This window comes from Amyelois transitella, chromosome 5 (genome assembly GCF_032362555.1).
Source record: "Amyelois transitella isolate CPQ chromosome 5, ilAmyTran1.1, whole genome shotgun sequence".
NCBI classification, from domain to species: Eukaryota; Metazoa; Arthropoda; class Insecta; order Lepidoptera; family Pyralidae; genus Amyelois; species Amyelois transitella.
The window spans coordinates 7,695,774-7,716,547 of NC_083508.1; the positions used below are offsets into that span (position 1 = coordinate 7,695,774).

Consider the following 20,774-nt stretch of genomic DNA (forward strand, 5'->3'; position numbering starts at 1 on the left):
TTAATTTACCCCCCTACTTTCATAAGACCTGAATAATATCACTATAGAACGGACTAACACATAAAGGTGTGTCATATTGTTATAGCTTGAAAGTCTTTGAGTCAGTCCTATGTTCTTAACGGGATTCGAAGGCAAAAAGGTGAAATTTGGTCTTAAAGACATACTTCTTTTGTACTTAATTAATAGTTATAGTTAAAAGACTTTCATCACCACATACCAAGAACATATGACCCTATTTGAAAGTCAGCCCCTGCCTGTGTCATATTTTATACATCCTATGAAATACGATCCTGTAAAGTACATCTTTTCTTAATGCTGCGGGGTCAAGAGTGCATGGAAAGTTTCATCATCTATCTTTGTTTGTAATAACTTTAAGTAAAGTTTGCTAAAATGAAGTTACCTACTACTAAATATAATAAAGACAATTAATAATCATACTACTCATGGAAAGTTATTAAGACTTATATATTTAAAGGCCTATCCATTGATACATTTTTGACCTTTACCGAACCTATCAACTCAGCCAAAAAAACAGACAAATGCGGTTACGTTATATGTTATTCAGGTTTATAGTTTATTGGTTACATAGTAAAATTTATAATAACGAACAAAACTATGGTGGTATGGTATGTGGTAAATCGAGATGCACGTAGCTAAATTCGATCGATCGTTTATTAGCAGGAGCGTATGTAATTAAGTTAGCTGGGGAGGAAAATATAACGCCGGCTACTATTTTTTTTTTAATCGGTTTACATGTGCACGAAACAAAATTAGTGTCTACTTACGGAGGTATATATTGTACCAACGAAGAAAATATGATTGAAATTATTCACAAATATATTTTTGTATCCACATGGACCTACATAGGAAGTTTTAAAATAAAATAAAGAGACAAACAGATAATAAAACTAAAAATCTAAATTGCTGGCTCTACTGCCAAAAGTATTGATTTGTGAATGGGTGCCAAGTTCAATAAACAATATTTACCGATTTAATTACGAGTAGTTTGTTCCACATAGTGTTAAATAAATCAAACAAATTTAAACTTTAGTAAGTTAAGTTAAACAATTGAACAACTTTTTAAAGTATTAGTAAGTATGTAATAAGTGTTTTACGGTACATTATTTTAAAAAATTTAAGTATTGCCTATTGTAATACCGAAGATTTTGAATGATTGTTGCTTTTAAGACATTTTTTTTTTGTTGTGTATTTATTTGGGGCTTTAGTTTATCTGGGAATTAAAATATGTAATAGTTACATCTTGCAATAATTTTGCACTATGAAGGTGTGTAAAATGGCTTCAAATAGCTCGTGTTAAGGTAAATACACACTGTCCGACTCAATTGTAGCTGGCTTAGCAAGCTTTCGTGTGGCTAGATAACTTATAATATTTTGAAAGATACTGTAATATTCTCCTTATCTCATTTCGTGTTCTCGTTATCCCAGAAACAAAAATACATAATAATCATAATTCTTTTTCTGTATGGTCATATTAAAGATACCAATCACGTTTGTATAAATAATAACAAATTGAAAACAGTAACAGCTTCATTATATTTGCATGTAATTATATAATATCTGACGAAAATTACCTATTTTTAACAAACTAGAACAACACACCATCTGTTTTAAGCCAAAAGTAGTAGACATATAATGGTTTACCTACATTCTACCAGAACAAATTTATTAGCATCGGAAATCATTCAGTTAGATTGTAAACAGCAAGCGGCAAATAGTACAGCCGTTCTTTAATTTTTTATAACATATGTTTATTTCACTTTAAGCGATAAAAGTTTAGGTTGCAGGTGAATAAACTAATGAAACAGATATGATGAGTGATGAACAATAAACGCAACTATCAAAGCAAATGTCGCTTGCTGTTGGCGGCGATCCAACACAGCTTTTGGTGTTACTATAAGCACTAAATAATGAGACTACAGGATTCTCACATTAGAGAAAAAATATAGGTAAAATACATAAGTGTCGCATTTTGCAGACAGTCAGCCGTTCAATTTCTACAGTAACACATGTAAAAACAGAACACAATAAGATTTTTATTTAAGTCGCAGTTTGAGTTTTGGAGTGCGAAAACATATTTTTATACTTGTGCTTGATATAATAAGATTGAATTTAATATATTTTTTTCTGAGTGACGAGATTAATGTTCTAAACTATCGTTCTACAGTCTCCTCATATTATGATGCGAACTGCACGTTGCAATAAGTCTGGTGTAGCGTGAAACAAAGGCAAGTTATAAATAACCCTATATTGAGTATAGAAGCTTAAGCTCAGTATTAACCTGTGGTATTAACCGTGGTACTATAATTATTCCGGATGAACAATCTATTGATTCTATGTAGTGATTTTTTGCTGTGATTTGTAATGTTCTGAACAACCGCTTCAGTATTATTGGAAATTTTGTAGATTAAGAGGATTACCATCTATTAGAGTGCGAGTTATCAAGTACCTAATTGAATTAAAGTGCTATGAAAATTCTCATTGTATCAATAAAGCGCATTTGTTCTGCGAGTATGAAAGTCTGTTAAAGGTATAATGTATGCGAACATCAACCGATTTAAGTATATGAAAATGGGAATGAACAATTTTTTTTGTTGTATTTGAAAAAAAAAAGAACTTCTTTATTTGTTGTATAGTTCATAACATGCGAATTCACAAAGAATATATTATGATAATTTTCTCCCCAGTTAAACTCCCGTGTGATATAATAAAACCTATTAGTTTATAAGCGGATGTCCCCTAGTTTACTATTCGGTTTAGTGCCAGAATCGAGGGAACAGTTAGGCGATGACGTCACTGAACATTGACAGCTGATCAACATCCGCACACGGACTAGCCTTGAATTGACCATTATTCCTTACACCAATGAAAAGTCGGTGTTAATTTTATTTGAACTCATAAATCTTGCTCCGACGTTAGACAGAGTAATTTTGCCTGAAACGTTAATACTTACGATCACAAATATTAAATGCAGTGTCCGCCAGTTTTCTTCACCAATATAATATCTATTCATTGACTAAGATTATTGCGAGTTTTACTCGATCCAACGAGTCGAGTAAGTAAAGTCGAACTAGTATGGAATATTATTAGTGCCATCGCGTTATCTCTACTTGGCACTGATATCACATAATATTCGCCTTTTACTGCTTGACTCATTTGAAAGCTAAACTTGCGCAAATCCTCCAGTCCTACTTCTACCAGTAAAGAAAATATCAACGAATAGAAGAAGTGACGGCCTTAGTAGCGGGGTGTTAACCCCAGGGATCCGTAGATCCAGGGTACCTGAATTATTATTAAGCTTTCAGAAATTCACAAACAGCTGTTTATTACATATTAAACAAATATTGAGTGTTGTGTTTGTGTCTTACTTTAACTACTTGTTTTAGTCTTAGGAAATGTTCTGTTTTATTAATTTGTCCGTGTAAACAATTCCTCGCAGTGCGAAGCATTTCCACTGTTGTTGTTTGAAAATTCCTTCACTAATGACCTACATGATTTTTATATATCAGTGTAAGAAACATACAAATACGATATAGATAAAATCATAATAATATGACAAATTAGGGCAAACTCGTACTTCAAAAACTACCTTTTATTATGATTTATATGTAAATATTAATCAGAATAATATTATCTTTTATTATATGTAAATTAATAAAACATTCAGCTTTGAAACAAAGCTGACTGAACTGACAAACTTGAAACAAGCTGAAGAAATAGTAGGTATACCTACTTTTAATTGGACCTTAAATTCCTATGATTCAAGATGTTTTTGTGTTTAACCTTTAAGTATTTAATTAATTAGGATTCGTCGGTTACGCGGCTTGGCATCTGACCAAAGTCTGGAAACAATGCAACACGGCTCGCCTCGTTCCTGGTTAATTGGCTTACTTTTCGGGAGCAATAAAAATTGGTCTAAGAGTGAGCAGTACGTTTATAAACTAATCTTAGCTCTCTGGCTTGCTGTATGAAAATAGATGAGAGTTCTATTTATATTTCGAACATTCGTTTAAAATAAATATTGTTGGCAATTATTTTTTTCGCTTGACTTGACAGCGCTTCAGATCCGGCAGATTTTTTAAAAATTAAAAGTAATCAGTCTTTTTATAGAAGACTCCGTACGCCAACCAAAAAAAAAAACGGAGAATGCTTCCAGCAATAGAGACTTCGCAAATATGATAGAAAGAGAATGCAGTAGATAAGTTCAATTAAACGTAAGTACTAAGATAATAATGATTTGAGTAAACTCTTAACGTAGGTAACATTCCTAACAAGAGTAAAGCTGTTGTTTTTAAATGAGGCGGAGTAGAGATAAAGCATTTTAATAAATTTGTCATTATAATACCTATACAAAATCTGCACAGCGAGAGCGGAGTAAAGATGCCATACAGAAAAGCAGAGACGAGCATAGAAGAACTTGATTGGATACTGGCAGAGAGATAATGAAGGTAAAGCCATTTTAGTCATATTTTATCTTAAACATAACGTAACATATAATCACGTCTATATCCCTTGCGGGGATGATAGAGCTAACAGTCTTCAAAAGACTGAATGGCCACATTCCCTAAAATCGTTTTTTGCTTTGATCGCCTAACAGAAGAATCCCAAGTATATAAGCCTATGCTTTAGTCGCCAATTACGACATCAATACGGTCCGTTACAGGACTTTAAACAAATATGTATATTAACACATAAATACCTAATAGAATCTTTATTATCAGGTTTTTAAATTTTCAATTGTATTTCGTAGGCATGAATTAGACAAGACACTCCGCTTTGCAACGTTTTGCAGCATTCCACACCACTCAGGTTTAGTTTAGTGGAAATATTTATTATTTCACGGTCTTTCTCCATTTCATTCCGTCTCAATGACAACCCACCTTTAAACCATGTTCATGAAGATATTATAATGCAGCGAGAGAACTCTATTTGCTCAGCCTCAATGCCTACGTGTGTAACATCCTTCGGGGTCGATTTCAATAGTACTCAGAGTTTAATAGGATATTAGCAACTAATTAACGTTGGTTTACTCATTTATTATATTAATTTACGTTATATGATTTTATTGAACAAAACAGATTTGTTGAAGAAAACGGCGCAGTGTAGTTATTCCTTCGCTACTTCTGCTAAACACTTAGCGGCAACATTTTTAACGGGACAAATTACACACATTGAGTTAGCCTCAAAGTAAGTTGAGACTTGTGTTACCAGATACTAACTCAACGATAGTACCTATATTTAATCATGAATACTTACATAGATAAGCATCTAAGGCTCAGGCCAATCAGAAAAAAATCTTTTCTCATCATGCCCTGGTCGGGACTCGAACCCGGGACCTCCGGTGTCACAGAAAAGCGTACCGTCGCTGCGCCACAGAGGCCGTATGTGACTTTGAAATTGTTATAATTATTTATTTGCAGTGAGTGACTCTTACCCAAAAAGTTTTACCGCAGATTTCTTTTTTTTTCATATCTTTTCAGAGTGAAACATTTCCGTAATTTCGGGCCACAGTGACCTACTTTAGGGAGTCGCTTGGTAAGTAATGGCCCCGGGTGCACGTTTGTTTTAACTTGCTTCTCGTCATAACATTGAAAGGCATGAAGATGAAAGCTGTATTAAATTGATAAAGCAATAACTGAAACGTTAAATCATTTCAGAAAATTATTACAGAAAGGTAATATAAAAAACCTTATTATACGTAAAATAATCAATTAGAACTTAATTTAATTAGATCCATAACCTCACTTAAAAGTCAAAACAACCAACAAACATTACCATGATACTCCTAGAACTTGCTTTATACTTACAAAACAAACAAACATACATATAGTACGTCTATAACTTACAGGGTAGACAGAGCCAACAGTCTAAAACAACTTAAATAAATAAAATCCCGAATGGCTTAAAAGGAGAGATGAGATTCACATAGAGACAACTTTATACGAGCATGTATTTTAATACGCTTCTATTTAAAGAAAAAAAAACATTGAATTCAGCACAGGTACAATTTAAAAATATAACTTTAACATTATTTTTAAAAATAAGCTAATGGAAATTTTACTTCACAATTTTCTGGCAAAATTAACATATGAAAGAGTTCGCTACCCGTGTAGGTAACTATGTACCTGTCCATTCACCTTCTTTGCTGTAAATGAATAACACGAGCATTTTAAACTTTAGGACTTTTTATTTCCTAGCATAAGGTCAATAACTAAATACATACCTACCATTAAGACCATTTAACGATGAAGTGATGATAAGATGGTGTTAATTCCCGGAAATTGTCTCAGCTTCTATCTGAATCTGAAGCCTCAAAACAAAGGAAACCCATTAACGAATCTTACCACTTGGGTCTATATGTGCTTGAAATACTGTCCTAATTAAATTTAAACCAAGAAAGGGACGCCTTTTCATCTACGCCTTACACAAAGTTGATTCGAATCTTTTGTTACATTTCTTCTATTATATCCTAATTACATTTTATTGTCTGTCAAGTTAATAATGTTCAAAATACATTCCACTGAATATCAGAGTAATGGTAATGTGAAATTTTCATCAATATGTTGATAATGAGTTTCATTTTCGCCGGCGCTTGCTCTAAATTGTGTCATTAATATCACAGTTGGGTTTTATACAGTTAAAGTGATAGTAAGGAATACGTTATTATATGATTTGTAGTTACGTCAAAAAGCACCCCGGGCTGCTCTCCAGAGAGGTGAGGATGATATCGGGATTAACGTTAGAAGAAAGATGAATTTCGTACGTTCAAATAGATCACTTTGAAATAGAGCGCAATGTAGCACCGACATTTAATTGTAAGGTTCTATAAACAATATCAGATCTAGAGCTAGGTTAGTCCGGAATATGTACCGTAGTTTACACCTATTTCATTGGTAAACCAGTCGTAATCTGTGAATATTTGTAACGTTGTAGCAGCTGCCAACAAGCGATATATTTGATCATTTCAGAAATAATTGTTATGGTTATGTCAGACATTTAAATATTGAGATATTTAGCTTTAGCAAGGTTATTAAGAATCTAAACTAGTCCTATAATTAATAGTTCACCGAATATTTATTTAGCACTTGCACCAATTTATCTTTTTATAGTAGGTAAGTAGCTAATAAAAGCGAAAAACACTTACTTACTCACGGAATACGAAATCTCAAAAACTGCCGAGTCAATAAAAAAACAAATTTAGCAGTAAGGTAGATTGTAACTAGAAAAGAATGTAATATAATTTTTGGTAATTTCTGCGGGAAAAGAAGTTGACGGGATTTAGCGGGCGCGCTGTAGTTAATTTATAAAACAAAAAAGCAATGAAAATGCATATAAAATGTCATACAGTGTACATTTTATAATTTTATCTTAGTTTAATTTTGTTGTGAAAGAAAAAGTAAGATTTATTGTAAGCTTACGAGGTAAAATGCAACTTTACCTACATTTTTCCCAACAATATTACCACCGATGCAAACTTTATAAACTTCTGCCGCATGGCACTGACCAGTAGGTAACCAGTACAGAGAGTTCTGAAATTTCTTACTCAAGAATTCTTAAGACTTTCCTGAATGTAGTAAGCGAACTTTAGTGGATACTTTCTCGTAGATAAATATGTGTATATGAATGACATTTTTCAACGCTGCAGATCGCTTACGAAGCAATTCGTGCTCGTCCCTACTTCTCCACAGTGAGATCTCATACTTCGCATATAAAATATTACAAACTTTTATATACCTATTTATTTTTTATAACTGAAATTGTTTATTCAACAATACAAAGTACACGGGGTCTCTCATTTCCACTGGACGTTTAGCTGACTGGATTTTAAATGCATGTTTTGTAATAAAAAAAAAATAGTTACGACACGAAGAAACAGCCTTAAATATTTATTTAATAACTGGAAGACGACTAAAGGGACAAAAACCATACAAGCTCATAACATCCCTATATACTACTGAAACATTTTCAAATTAAATAACAGTGTATAGTTCTTATCTGTTTCTGTCGTAGCGTGTCGTAGCAGTAGGTAGCTACACAATATAATTCGTAGCAGGGCGACGTGTATATTGGGGTCGATTATATTTTACCGAATTTTATTTCGCCAAAAACTTTTTGATCTTTCCTGTATCGTTCTGTTTTACTTCATCAAAATTACAAAGCAATGTAGCCGTTGGACTATTATCAATTTGTTTTAAGCCTAGGTTTATTAAATTGGTAAACTTCTTCCAGAAATAATTGTACAGTAGAGTAAAACTTGGATATTACGTGAAACATCAATTAAATTATGATATACTAGCTGTGCCCGCAAATTCGTCCGCGTGAAAAAGTTATTTTGGGCATTATCGAAGCCCTCAAGGATGAATAATTTTCCCCGTTTTTTTCATATTTTCCATTATCTCTTTGCTCCTTATAGTAACAGCGTGATGTGATATACCCTAAAGCCTTCCTCGATAAATGGTCTATTCAACGCAACGCACAATTTTTCAATTCGAACCAGTAGTTCCTGAGATTAGCGCGTTCAAACAAACAAACTCTTCAGCTTTATAATATAAGTATAGATATACTTCCTCAATATCTATTTATGGGTGGGGACGTCCATGAATGTGTTAGATAACAAAAATATTTTAACTAAGTAGTTTTAACTCTTCCGCTTATAAGTTGATAAGATATCAACTTCACATAATGTTACATTTTTTGTAATTTCTAGGACGGCATAGTAACACGATTGCGATTTGTGGAACCGGGGCTCTATAACAGAATTTAGTCCCGTATCTATGATGTAATATGAGTCCCATTGGGCTGAAAAGCGTCCTACCTACAGCCTACAGTTAGTAAGGGAACTATTCATAGTCATCACCAAATTGCGGTTATATTACATAAATCTGAATACCACAAAGCGTAGATCACAGACATTTCAGTTAATCAGATGTGACATGGATGGATTTCCAAAAACAAATGATTAAACATAACTCTTAAAATAATTTATTACGTAAATGGTGGAATATCTACTACATCGTCCACAATTCAATTAATCCTAATAGAAAAGATATTCATATTATTAAAATAAAGATAGATAATGCAGATCATATTGATATTATCAACTATAATTCTACTCGTATATCTGATTAACTTAGTAAATTAAATATATTATAAATTAAATATATACATAAAAGTAGAAATAAAATCGATCAAGATTTAAACCCAATTTTTTTATTTCATTTTCTTTGTAAGTTACTCATAAAAAATCTCAATTATACTTATACAGACAAAAATAAAAAGACATCGGAAGTTTTCCAAAGGAAACATCGACGTACGAGTCCCCTTCCTTTGAAAGGAAATGACAATCCCAGGTCTGCTAACTTATTCTGTTTATTGAAGTTAAAGTGCATTGGGACCCTTGCTTTGAGAAAAATAGTATTTTCTTAGTACAAAATACTTTTCTTCCTCCTGCCATTAGGTTATATCCTCACCATTCTGGAAAAGAGCTCGGGGTGCGCCTTTAAGAACGTGCTCCTGCATTACATGAATCTGGTTTTAACAACTTCTATCTGACCTACGCAAATGTATGGAATATATGTATATGGAACCTAACTCATATTGGATCATGTTACACATTCAGTTGCCTGAATGTGCAAGACAATGTTTTCTCTATGTTTTTTCACGGTATATTTCCTTTACCGTAAGAGCATTGGTTAGCACTAATACTGGTGTACATAACTCACAAAAAAGTCATTAATACATGTCCGAGATAGAATTTGACCCTGTGCCCCCGCACGCCATATTGTTAATACTATTCTTAAAGAATATATGTGTACACTCTACCTACGCATTGTCAAATACATTTTCGATCTGGTATGGAAATCTGAATAACTAATTTCACATTATAGAGACCCTGGTAGGATTCCTAAGCGTTGATTGTTCAGTCAAATAGTAACAATACCTACAATGTTTGGTTTCATTTAATGTGTATATATATGTAGGTAGCGTAGCCACATTATGTCAGTGCTTACAATATTTAAACATATGAGGGCAGAACGTCAAGGTAGGTACTTTCAGGTCATTTAAATACTATAGTGTTCAGTTATAATAAATTCAGGGTATACTGTGTAGCTTCCATATTTACTCTGTTCCTACGTATACGTGATTATTCACTTTTTCTATAATTTACTAACATCTAGGCAAAGGTCAAAATAATAAAGATATTAAATGTCAACTCGTTTTCTCCAAATACACCCAGTTCTGAATTATGTCAGTAACTAAACTATAAATTGTACCCAGAAGTCCGGAAATTGTAAAAAAAAAAAATTTGTTAAAAAAGGCGTTTTCAATTTTCGTTTTGCATCATGTTAGACTGTGCTTCAGCTTCGATAACCGCCTTTGGCCACAACAGCGCTCTCAACTACAACGTCACTGAGTGTTTGATCTAGGTATAGCATGAGCTTCCGTAAATATTTCTCCCGAGCTGTAGTGTAACGTAAATAAGATTTTCGCCATGCTGTTTTATGATTGCGGTATTTTGGTGAAAGTATTTTTGTGTTAGTAATCACCGAGGTTCCTAACGCCCAAACATACTGACTTAATTTATGATAGGCATACAGTTTTAAAAGAAACAGATACGTTATTGTTGCCTTGGCAGTCATCCATGGACGGTTGTAAATAGGAAAGAATAATAACCATTCCCATTCTGAGTGGTTCATTTGACATACAGCACGTAAGGACGAGCATCGTTTGGTCGAGGATAATCCGGGCAAGTGTCGTCAAGTAAACAGTTATGGCGACATGTGGTAATGTACTGGGGATTATTTCGGGCGCTACTTACTTACGCTGACACAGTAATTTGGTGATTATAAGCTGATAAAATACACATTTGATATTACTAGTTCATTTTATACCTGTAATAATTTTTGAATGTGAGTTTCAACAACAATTACCAATGCTTTTGGCTTAGGTGATGACGTTTAGTCTGCTGTTAAACAGATTCTTACGTATTTTGTAACTTAACATGAAGCCTCTGTCCCGGACGGCTAGGCAAAGACTACAATTACAACTATTAAACTACTATTAAAATTAAACTACCGCAGATAGTTTTACTAATCCATATTAATAAAATAACAATTTATCAAACTGAAACACCCAATCCATTTCGTGATAATCATTTCATCAAAATGCATGCCTGGTACACGCTACAATATCGGTCCGTTAGCAGACCATTAATTCAATTATTGTGATTCATGTAGCCGGAATGAGAAAATTATCGTTCGGAAATGGAATGGGTGTACGAGGAGATTGCATGCATGCAATGTGGTGCACTTACGAACAAGAGCCGCGCCGGAGAGGCGGGATGCGGATCGATCTAGCGCCGCCGGGCCCCGCCGGCCATCGGCGCTCCGCTGACAATATTCTCCACTCTACACTAACATCAACAATTGCTCCTCACAGATTTGTCTCCAACTCACAATCACATAATAGCACTTCACAAGTCCTCTAAAGAAAATAATTGCCCCTGAAAAGTTTTAACAAAATTAGAAGTTAGCCAATTAATGACCCGAAACATTCTAAAAATATATACCGAAATAGAAAATCATATAAAGCGTGTATATTAGATATGTAATGTGTATTTATTTTTTGTTATTAAGTCTTAATTTTTTAGTGACATAAATACTTAGCCTATGACATTGGTGACATTAATAGTATTGATTCTGTTATCAGATATGAGATAACAGTGAATATTTTTGATAAGTTAGTAGAGGCTTCAATTACTGGGATTGGTCGGGTCACTCGCAATTGCGGCATTGGTTTTGAAGGATGATGATGTGATTTCGAATCAAAGCTTTTTTGGGATTGAAATCGAAAATTAGCATTAGCTGAACGGAACGAAGTACGGCAGCGGAACCAATTTATTCATGGTTGTGAAAGGCGCTCTCTTGTATAAAATTATTTCGCAAACTCACAGTTACCAATATTTAAATTTATATTAATAATTTTATAAACTAATTTAACTACCATCTGCTTCATACTACTGTAAAACTTATTTTTTTGTGATGACGTGATACAACTTTAAGCCACATTTTTGCGTAATGTAACCGAAGTCCACGCGGTCAGAGTCGCGTATAAATCAATAAATAAGTAATTGATTCGATAGCATCTGCTTTTAAACTTTCACTTTCATGCGCACATACTTTCTCAGCAAGTGGGAAATATAGGTATTGATGCTGTTGTGAAAATAGCTTTCAAGTCTTTTGGAGACTGTTAGATTTGTCTACTTATTTCATTTTATATGAAGACGTGAATTATCTTTTCTGAAAACCCGGTTACAAAAGCACCAATTGGTTGTCGTATCATAGGTAAGTCAACAATCAGAATATTAAGTTCTTAATCGGTTTACAATCAAGATGATATTAAAAGAATACTGAGTGCTACCTGATCCTTGCTTTGTTCTTTATTCGGGTATAGGGGAGAATTTAGAAAGAATTTAGTGTAAAAAAAAAAATCGCGTTTACGAAGTCATTCTAACAAAGTTTATTTTGCTCACTCTATTGAACAAAGAGTTTATTTCTATTGAACTTTTAACGGGGGTGGATCATCGATCTATTTTCAAAAACGAAAATATTAATTTCGGGCATTGAAAATATTTGAAGTTTGTTAACAATAACGTAACAAGATAACACAATGGTATGAAAGCCATGGCGGGAAGATCAATGTAAGGGAACGGCGTAATGACGGATGCCCGAGGCTCCGAGGAAGGGTCTTCCATTGTGTACGCGTAAATAGAGGCTAGCCTACACTACTAACTACCCGCTTAAAATTTCCAAGATTCACATACAAACATAAAATGATGCCTCTTTCCTAGAGACCGTTCCGTTCCGTAGGTAGACTCGGTACATACATATTTCTAATTGCCACAGTCCTTCTTTCTTTCCACATCATAACTCTCTTCATGCAATCCTGGTTGTTTTGATCGAGATTTACACTTAATTAAAGGTAAAGTGTATTCTATAATAGTTAGTAATTATTGACAAGGTAAGGTAATCCTAATGAGAAGCGTGGGATGCAACGCGTAGATGCTAAAGTAACTTATGAGGCATTGTTTACAATTGAAGAGGTTTCATTTTTAAATGTTTCTAACATTGCTGACTGACATACTTAGCAATGTCTTGTATAGGGCTGATTACCACTTTCTCATCATGAATTCTTTTGTTTTTAATTACTTGGTTGATAAAAATTCGAAATTAGAATCTTCTTATGTGTGGAATAAAATTTTAAACAAAAAATGCCCTTTTATTTACTACTAGTTTAAGCTCGCAGTTCACCCTAGTAAATTTCAGTGCTTACCTTTCCAATCCTATCTTATTACTGTTCTACATACTGGTACCTATCTCAACCATGCACATACCAAACTTTAGCTTCTTTCACCCAAAAACGATGCTGTTAGGTAAGTTGATTGTCCGTCAGTCGGTCCTCATTAAAAAAGAGTAAATATGTATTGATTGATTCTTTGCAAAAAGTTATTAAGACCAATAAAAAAGGTCTGTTAAGAATTCTTTATTTTGTTTCAGTTTTTATTTTACATCTTCATAATATGGTGATGATCGTGGCAAGTGGTGAAGTCTCTGTCTACCCCACCGAGAAAGAGGCGTGATTTTATGTATTTTGTACATAAGTAATATGATGATGTTTATCAGATGAAAATGTCTAAACAGTTTAAGGGGGTATATACCTACCTATAAAAACAGTCAATTGGTTACAAAATTGCGAATCATTAAAATCATAAGGCAGACAAATTAATATAATCGTATTTTATAATTGTTAAAAACAATTTCAATTTGTAAACTACCTATAAACCGTGTAATAACATATTTACAACAATTAACATATTTTTATAAATAATAACGTATGTTCTATGTTTAACCGAAGTCTCATACCGTGAATCCAGATACGATTAATCCGTTAACTTCCAAAATTGCACGTTCATTAATTAAACCCAGAATTTTCTATAAATAAAAAGTAATTAAATAAAACAGGGATCGCGTCGGATTTTCACAGGAAAACGGCACGTGCTTTCGAGCGGAAAACTCGGCGGGAGTCTCAACGCCGCGGCGGCGAAGGCACGGGCTGAGAGCGGCGGCCGACGGCGACTGGCAGACTTCAGGCCGGGCGGCGCAACAGATACGCCACAGGTTGGGCGGCCCGGGCCACCCCACCCCCCCACACCCCCGCTTACTCCGCACACGCCAATTTACATCCTCATTATCGTCTCCAGAGTCAGCATCTAACGATAGCAACGTCGTCTTTCCATGACTAGCTGCCTTTTCCACCCTGATTCAATAAGACCTCATTGATTGAGTTTAAAAAATGGCACACCTGGATTGTGTTTACCTACGTCTTCGACAAGCACCGATAAATGATTTTGCTTCTGAAATTTCATTTATTTCTCCCGTTCAGAAACCGTTAATATGAACACGCTACGTAGACTTATAATCTTTCCAGTAGATAAATCAATAACTCCAGAACGAGGAACATTTAAATCTTACTTTAATACCTATTATACCTGCTAACGAGAAACAAGAGTACCTATATTAAAGACAATTTCTATGGTAATGTCTCATTTATGGTAATTTAAAATTTTCTTTCTCACTTGTTTTACGAGTATGCTATTATTTTCATTTCTTTCAAAGTTCTGGTTTTAAAGATGTACAAATTTAAGAAAATTTATTGCTGCAGTACCTACATTGAATGAGGTTAAGATTTTTGAGTTAAATATTTGAATTATTTGAGGTGGAAAATATTTAAAAGCAATTATATTAACATAAACGAAAATTTTTAGTAGTTAATCTACTTAATCAACATAGCACTCACCGTTCGGTATGTCTTGCCAGCTACCTACTTCTTCCGTAGCTTAAATAAAGTATATACATATAGGTAATCTTATATAAGTAGTAAGAACTTTCAACTATTTAACATCTAAAAATATACGATGACACTTAGTTACTTTTATTTAAGTGCCTGTTGTGTATACTTAATTATGTCTGAGTACTATGTGTAATCTTCATTTACACGTCCAATTCCTAAAAACATTTCTCCGTTATTAGACACGCATTTGTTACACTAAAATAGATGGTCATTAAACAACATGAGTAAATTTCTATGAGAAAATAACAAAACCTCATTTTGCAGTCGGTTTAAAAACATATTCGCTTTTTAAATGTAGCATTTCGCTAATCCTGAAATCAATGATTGATTCAATCGAAGTCGACACCGTTCCCTTTGGAGGCAGTATCAAGTGTCCTTTTAGCCCCCGATATGGAACTGAGCCCTGTGGGAGATTCATTTATTACTTTATCTGCGAGTAGATAGCCGATTCCAATATAATAACGCCGAGAACGATTTTGTTTTACGGAATATTCCCCATAAAGATAACCTCTCTTCACCTAGATCTTTCGTTGTTATTTTTTTACGTTTGTTTTTTAGTATTAAATTTACAAAAACAGCCCTCGAATGAGGTAGAGATTTCATAAACTACTTACTTACAAAACTCTGCATTATATTTTTTCAGTGTACATCAATTATAATAATAATTATCTATATCTTCTAGTTCGTAAGCTAGGATTAAATTCAAAATTCAAATGGACTAGATACGAAATAAAACTTACTGGCAATGTTTTATCGTGTGACACAGAATTTTTAATTCACCCACTTATGCTTAGGTACTTAAAATTTATATGAAAGAAGTAAATAATTCTTACGGATTAGTTATTCGTTTACTTTTCTTTTCGTTTTAGTTTACTTATAACCAAATTGAAAATTTGTCTCAAATTTGCACCGCACGGTAGCTTTAAGATGTATAAAAAAATTAGCTTATATGGCATTATGTAACCTATTGATAATATTTTACTCTTTTCTCAAGAGGACGTACAGAAAGTTCCGAAAACGCGCCAGGGTTCAGAACTATTTTTATGATTACCTTTATTTGATTATTATTAAGTTACCTATGTCATATTTGGCTTCTGCTTATGCCAAAACTATTATACTTACCACAACTTCCAACTTTTCCATAGGTTTTCCTAAAAATATGTACGAAGTAAACGAAATTAAAAAAATGTGCGCAATATTAGTGTGGTACAAATATGTATTAAAATTATTACTAACAACAGATTGATAAGATAGTTAAAATATTCCAAAGCTTCGACCAATAAAACATTCATATGTACTGCCTTGTTTTAATTTTTCATATGGTTTCTATCTTTAATTAGGTATACTTACATCAAAAACTCTTAGTGTCACCGATAAATAGTGTGTCTAAGTTTAAGGTACTTATTGGTCTCGTATAAGAAAGATTTCACCCGGATTCAAATCCCGCTTTGGCTAACCGATGCTCTCATCGAAAACCATCTAAGAAACTTATTGTGTTTGCAGGGAACCATGTCGGATCATTGGTCAGACATTACTAACCCAATTTTCCCATTCCTGGGATCATGTTCATAATCGAGCTAAGGGTATATAATAAGTACTTTGTACCACATAGGTACTCGTTTATTATGTTTGTATTGACCGCCTCTGTGGCGTAGCGGTAGTACGCTTGTCTGTGACATCGGAGGTCCCGGGTTTGAATCCCGGTCAGGTCATGATGAAAACATAACTTTTTCTGATTTGCCTGGGTCTTGGATGTTTACCTATATAAGTATTTATAATAGAATATAGTATCGTTGAGTTAGTATTTCGTAACACAAGTCTCGAATTTACTTCGAGGCTAACTCAATCTGTGTAATTTGTCCCGTATATATTTATATATTTATTTATGTTCTCATTTTTTTATTGATTTGATGTATATAAGTATGTATGAGGTACATACATACCATCACGCCTGTTTCCCATTCATCATAATGCATAAGTCACATCCGCCTAAATCTGTTTACACATAATAACGTTATAATCATTCGCTATCGTGTCCTTAATAGCTCTATTAATTAGAAACAAATCAGTGGTTTAGCAGCGGCTCAATTCAAACGTCTTCGGGAACTAATGGCCGGCCTCGACCTGAGACCTCGACCTTTAAGACGGTAGTTCTGCTTGGATTTTAATCTGTAGCTGAACTAGGCTTCATGATGAATAATAACTGCTCCCCTAAAGATACTTAGATGCCGTTTTGACACTTAAAACAAAGGAAATATTAAGATCTTTCTGTAATTTCTGCCTGATCAAATTTCAAATAAATTTAATATTCTATTAAAATTAGATTCGATAGAGACACTATTGAAGACAATATTAAAATTTCCAGTTTTTCAAATCGTTTAGGAATTAAATTGGTTAAAAACTAAGATGCACCGATCTTTCATAAAAATATGAAGAAAAGTTACTTAAATCTAAAAACTATTTTATCGACTGGTGTAAATTCCTGAACTGGTTAATATTTCATGACCAATAAATTACTTATTTAGAGGCTTATAATTAATATTGACCGTTTTGATTTCCCATCGTTTAATGATTAGGAGTTTAATATTTCAATATTCAAATCTCTGCTTTTATTATATCCAATTATTATGCGACGTCGTAATTATTTAGGGTAAATACTCGAAAGGCGTCGCTGAGGCTGAAATAATTTGATTACTTACATAGCTATGAGATTTTCTCTTTCGAAGTGAATATTATTTGAAGTGTTGTTTATAACTTTCCTTTGTGTTGAGAGAGAGGCAGGTAAATTTCATTGATGACTGATGATGGGGGGCTGAACCCTCAATGCAAAAGAGATGTAAGTACCTAAAGCGATATTTTATTTTATTTTAATCAAAGTTTATTTTTGTTTGTCTGAGAATTGTAATTTATACGTACGAGCTTTTGTGTTTGAAACTACCAAGCTTTCTCTCTAAACGACCACCTATTATTTAGATGCCGTTCATCTATAAAAATAAATTGATCTGAAAAATGTTTGTGAGGAAGTTTCTGAATAAACTTATGAATCTTGGGACCCTGTAAAGCGGCTCCACACATCATTAATCACGGCATTGTGCCGACGTCAGCTCACACCCATCGCTTAGATTATTTCTTCAATTCATGCCGTTGAAATATTTACGACGTTAAGAAAGATATATTGATAATGATAGAGTTATAAGGAAGGTCGTTTTAAATCTACCTATGCTATAAGCATATACTGAATTTTTTTAAATAGGTATTGTCCTTTTTTTGCAGAAAGTAATAACAGGAAGTAAATATAAATATATACGGGACAGATTACACAGGTTTAGTTAGCCGCGAAATAAGTTCGAGATTTGTTTGAGATCCTAACTCAACGATACAATATTTGATAATAAATACTTATAAATATAAACATCATGTCCTGACCAGGATTCGAACCTGGGACCTCCGAAAATGAATGAGATCTACCAAGTTTACTTACTAAAACTAGTTATGTTTAACTACTAGGTACTACTACTTTGTGTAGCTCATCTTCAATTAAACTCTCACTATATCTTACCTTTAAGTGAAGAAGACAATGTATGCTAGCTAATAATATGAGGGCAAAAACTTAAATAAATAAAAAAGAGGTATTATTTTACCGGACCCGGGAATGGATAGCTTCAGCTTCTAGTTCAGATGTACAATCATAAATATTTTCTCTGTCATGTTGATGAGAGTGATGCTGTCAACAATTTAGATATTTTTTATAAACCTTAATACCTACTAAGTATATAATAAACGGCTATAATAAAAGACTGAAAGATCACGTTCAGCTTTATGACTTAATGATGGAATTGAGATTCGAATAGTGACAGGTTGCTAGTACCTACATCGCCTTCAAAAAAGAAACCAAGTTTATAAGCCTATCCTTAAGTCGCCTTGTACGACATCCATGTGAAAGATATGCATGGGTCCTATTCATAAGTGCCGGGGACCACACGGCACAAGACATACAAATAATCACACTATGTTCGTTGAAGGACAGCATAGGTATAGGAATCATGGTAAATGAAAGAATTCCATTTAATTACAATCAGTGTACTGTGTGTAATTAGTGTACCCCTCCAGGAAAAAGGCGTGATTTTATGTATGTATGTATGAAATACCTAGAAACTGATATAAATAGATTCCTGCTTTTGGATCTATGTCTATCAGTTATCAAGCAACGGGTTTTACGGCGGGTTTATTTATCGCCTAGACTGTACAGTTAAAAGGTAAGATAACACGTTGATGCCTAATAAAACACATCAAATAATGACCTTATCTAAAAGATAAGCGACTACATATTTTATGAATCACAAACTAATATTAAAACAGTAGACTTAGGTTGTAAACCGGGTTTCACCAAAAACACGTTAATACCTAAGTAACTTCGCAGAATATAGTTTTCCGACTTCAACGAATATACCGCTATTATTTTATTCCTTTTTTTATTTTTTATAATAATATTATTTCACAGAAAAATGCCGGTTGTTGTGATCATGACTACTATTTAATGTTAAATAATAGGTTTTGTTTTAAAGCAAAACATTAATGTTAAAAAAAAACAGTGTTTTACAATAACGATAAGTATGTATTTGTATTATGATGTTTTGCATTCATAAGTCAATGATAAGATATTTTATATTAAGTACTTAAAACGAACATCTAAAACCCGACGATGCAAGAAAATTTATAAATTAAACTGAATATTTTACATACTCGAATTTATCTATACTCCCTTATACCGTGTTTATACCTGTCTTATTATTACCGACCCCTCTCCTTCGTATACTCCCAAGTTTAATTTCAGAACATAATTCTACACTAAAACAAGCTGTCTACAAGTCGAATTTATTGCGGTATCATGTCTGGTGTCGAGACTGGAATAAATAAGAACAAATTCAATTTTTGTCATGTCATGTTAGATAGCAGAAATAAGGTCGGTAGGTATCTACTAAGTGAATAGTTCTTGACGGATTCAGAAATATTTCAAAAAGACTGACGAATATAGAATAACCTTACCAACCTACACATTATACCTACAAATACAATAAGAAAAAATATTATTTGCTCATATTTTGTTCAAACCAATTTTCGTTGGATTTTTCTGAACAATTTGGTTATTATGAGTACAAAAATCAATTTGCAAGTTCTTCGTTACAACCACAATTTGTAACCGCCTCAAAACATCCTGGGCTACATGGCTTCCCATTCCTCTGTGTAATTACTCTTACTTAATTGGTTTCAGCGGACAAATTACTCTATATTTTACTTGGTATTAATTGGATTGTAAATTAGTTAGCTGTTCGTAAGGAAGAATTTGTCATTTATTTTATTTAAAAAAAAAATGTTGTACTTACGTGTAAAAGTGACCGTCAATGAAATACTTCCATTGCTTACACACCACTGTCAGTTTTGATCTAAGAAATTTCAGTTAAATTTATAGTCTTCATATGAATTAATCAAAGAAGCCATTCAGTCCTTTCGAGACTGTTGGCTCTGTGTACCCCGTATGGGATAAAAATATAGTGTATTTGTGTAACTATCTATGTAAGTAGATAGCAAAACATAAGTTAAGTAGCGTAACTATACATCATGTTATTTTTGTTTAAATAAAAATTATTGATTTCCAAAAACTACACTGGCCAGTTGTTAAATTGGAACATTGAAAACATTTTGATTTTTTTCGCTATTTTGAAGAATTTGGGCATTCATAACATAACGTGTTTTAAAGACATTGCAACTCGTCTACGCATATTATATTTGATCTAAGTATCAAGGAAGTAGGTAAGTAATAATTGTAGGTAGGTACCTACCTACAT

The 20,774-nt window shown here is 33.3% G+C and overlaps 1 protein-coding gene across 6 annotated transcripts in view; it reads right to left on the reverse strand.

Moving 5' to 3' along the window:
• Positions 1-14,146, reverse strand: part of LOC106131880 (potassium voltage-gated channel subfamily H member 8) — a 62,772-nt gene extending 48,626 nt beyond the window's left edge. For all 6 annotated transcript variants that reach the window (XM_013331141.2, XM_013331140.2, XM_013331139.2 and 3 more), the window contains exons 1-2: positions 13,941-14,146; positions 11,333-11,521 (exon numbers count right to left, since the gene is read on the reverse strand). The gene's annotated coding sequence lies outside the window, so the exon portion shown is untranslated. The remainder of the gene's footprint in view (positions 1-11,332; positions 11,522-13,940) is intronic.
• Positions 14,147-20,774: the final 6,628 nt, after the last annotated feature.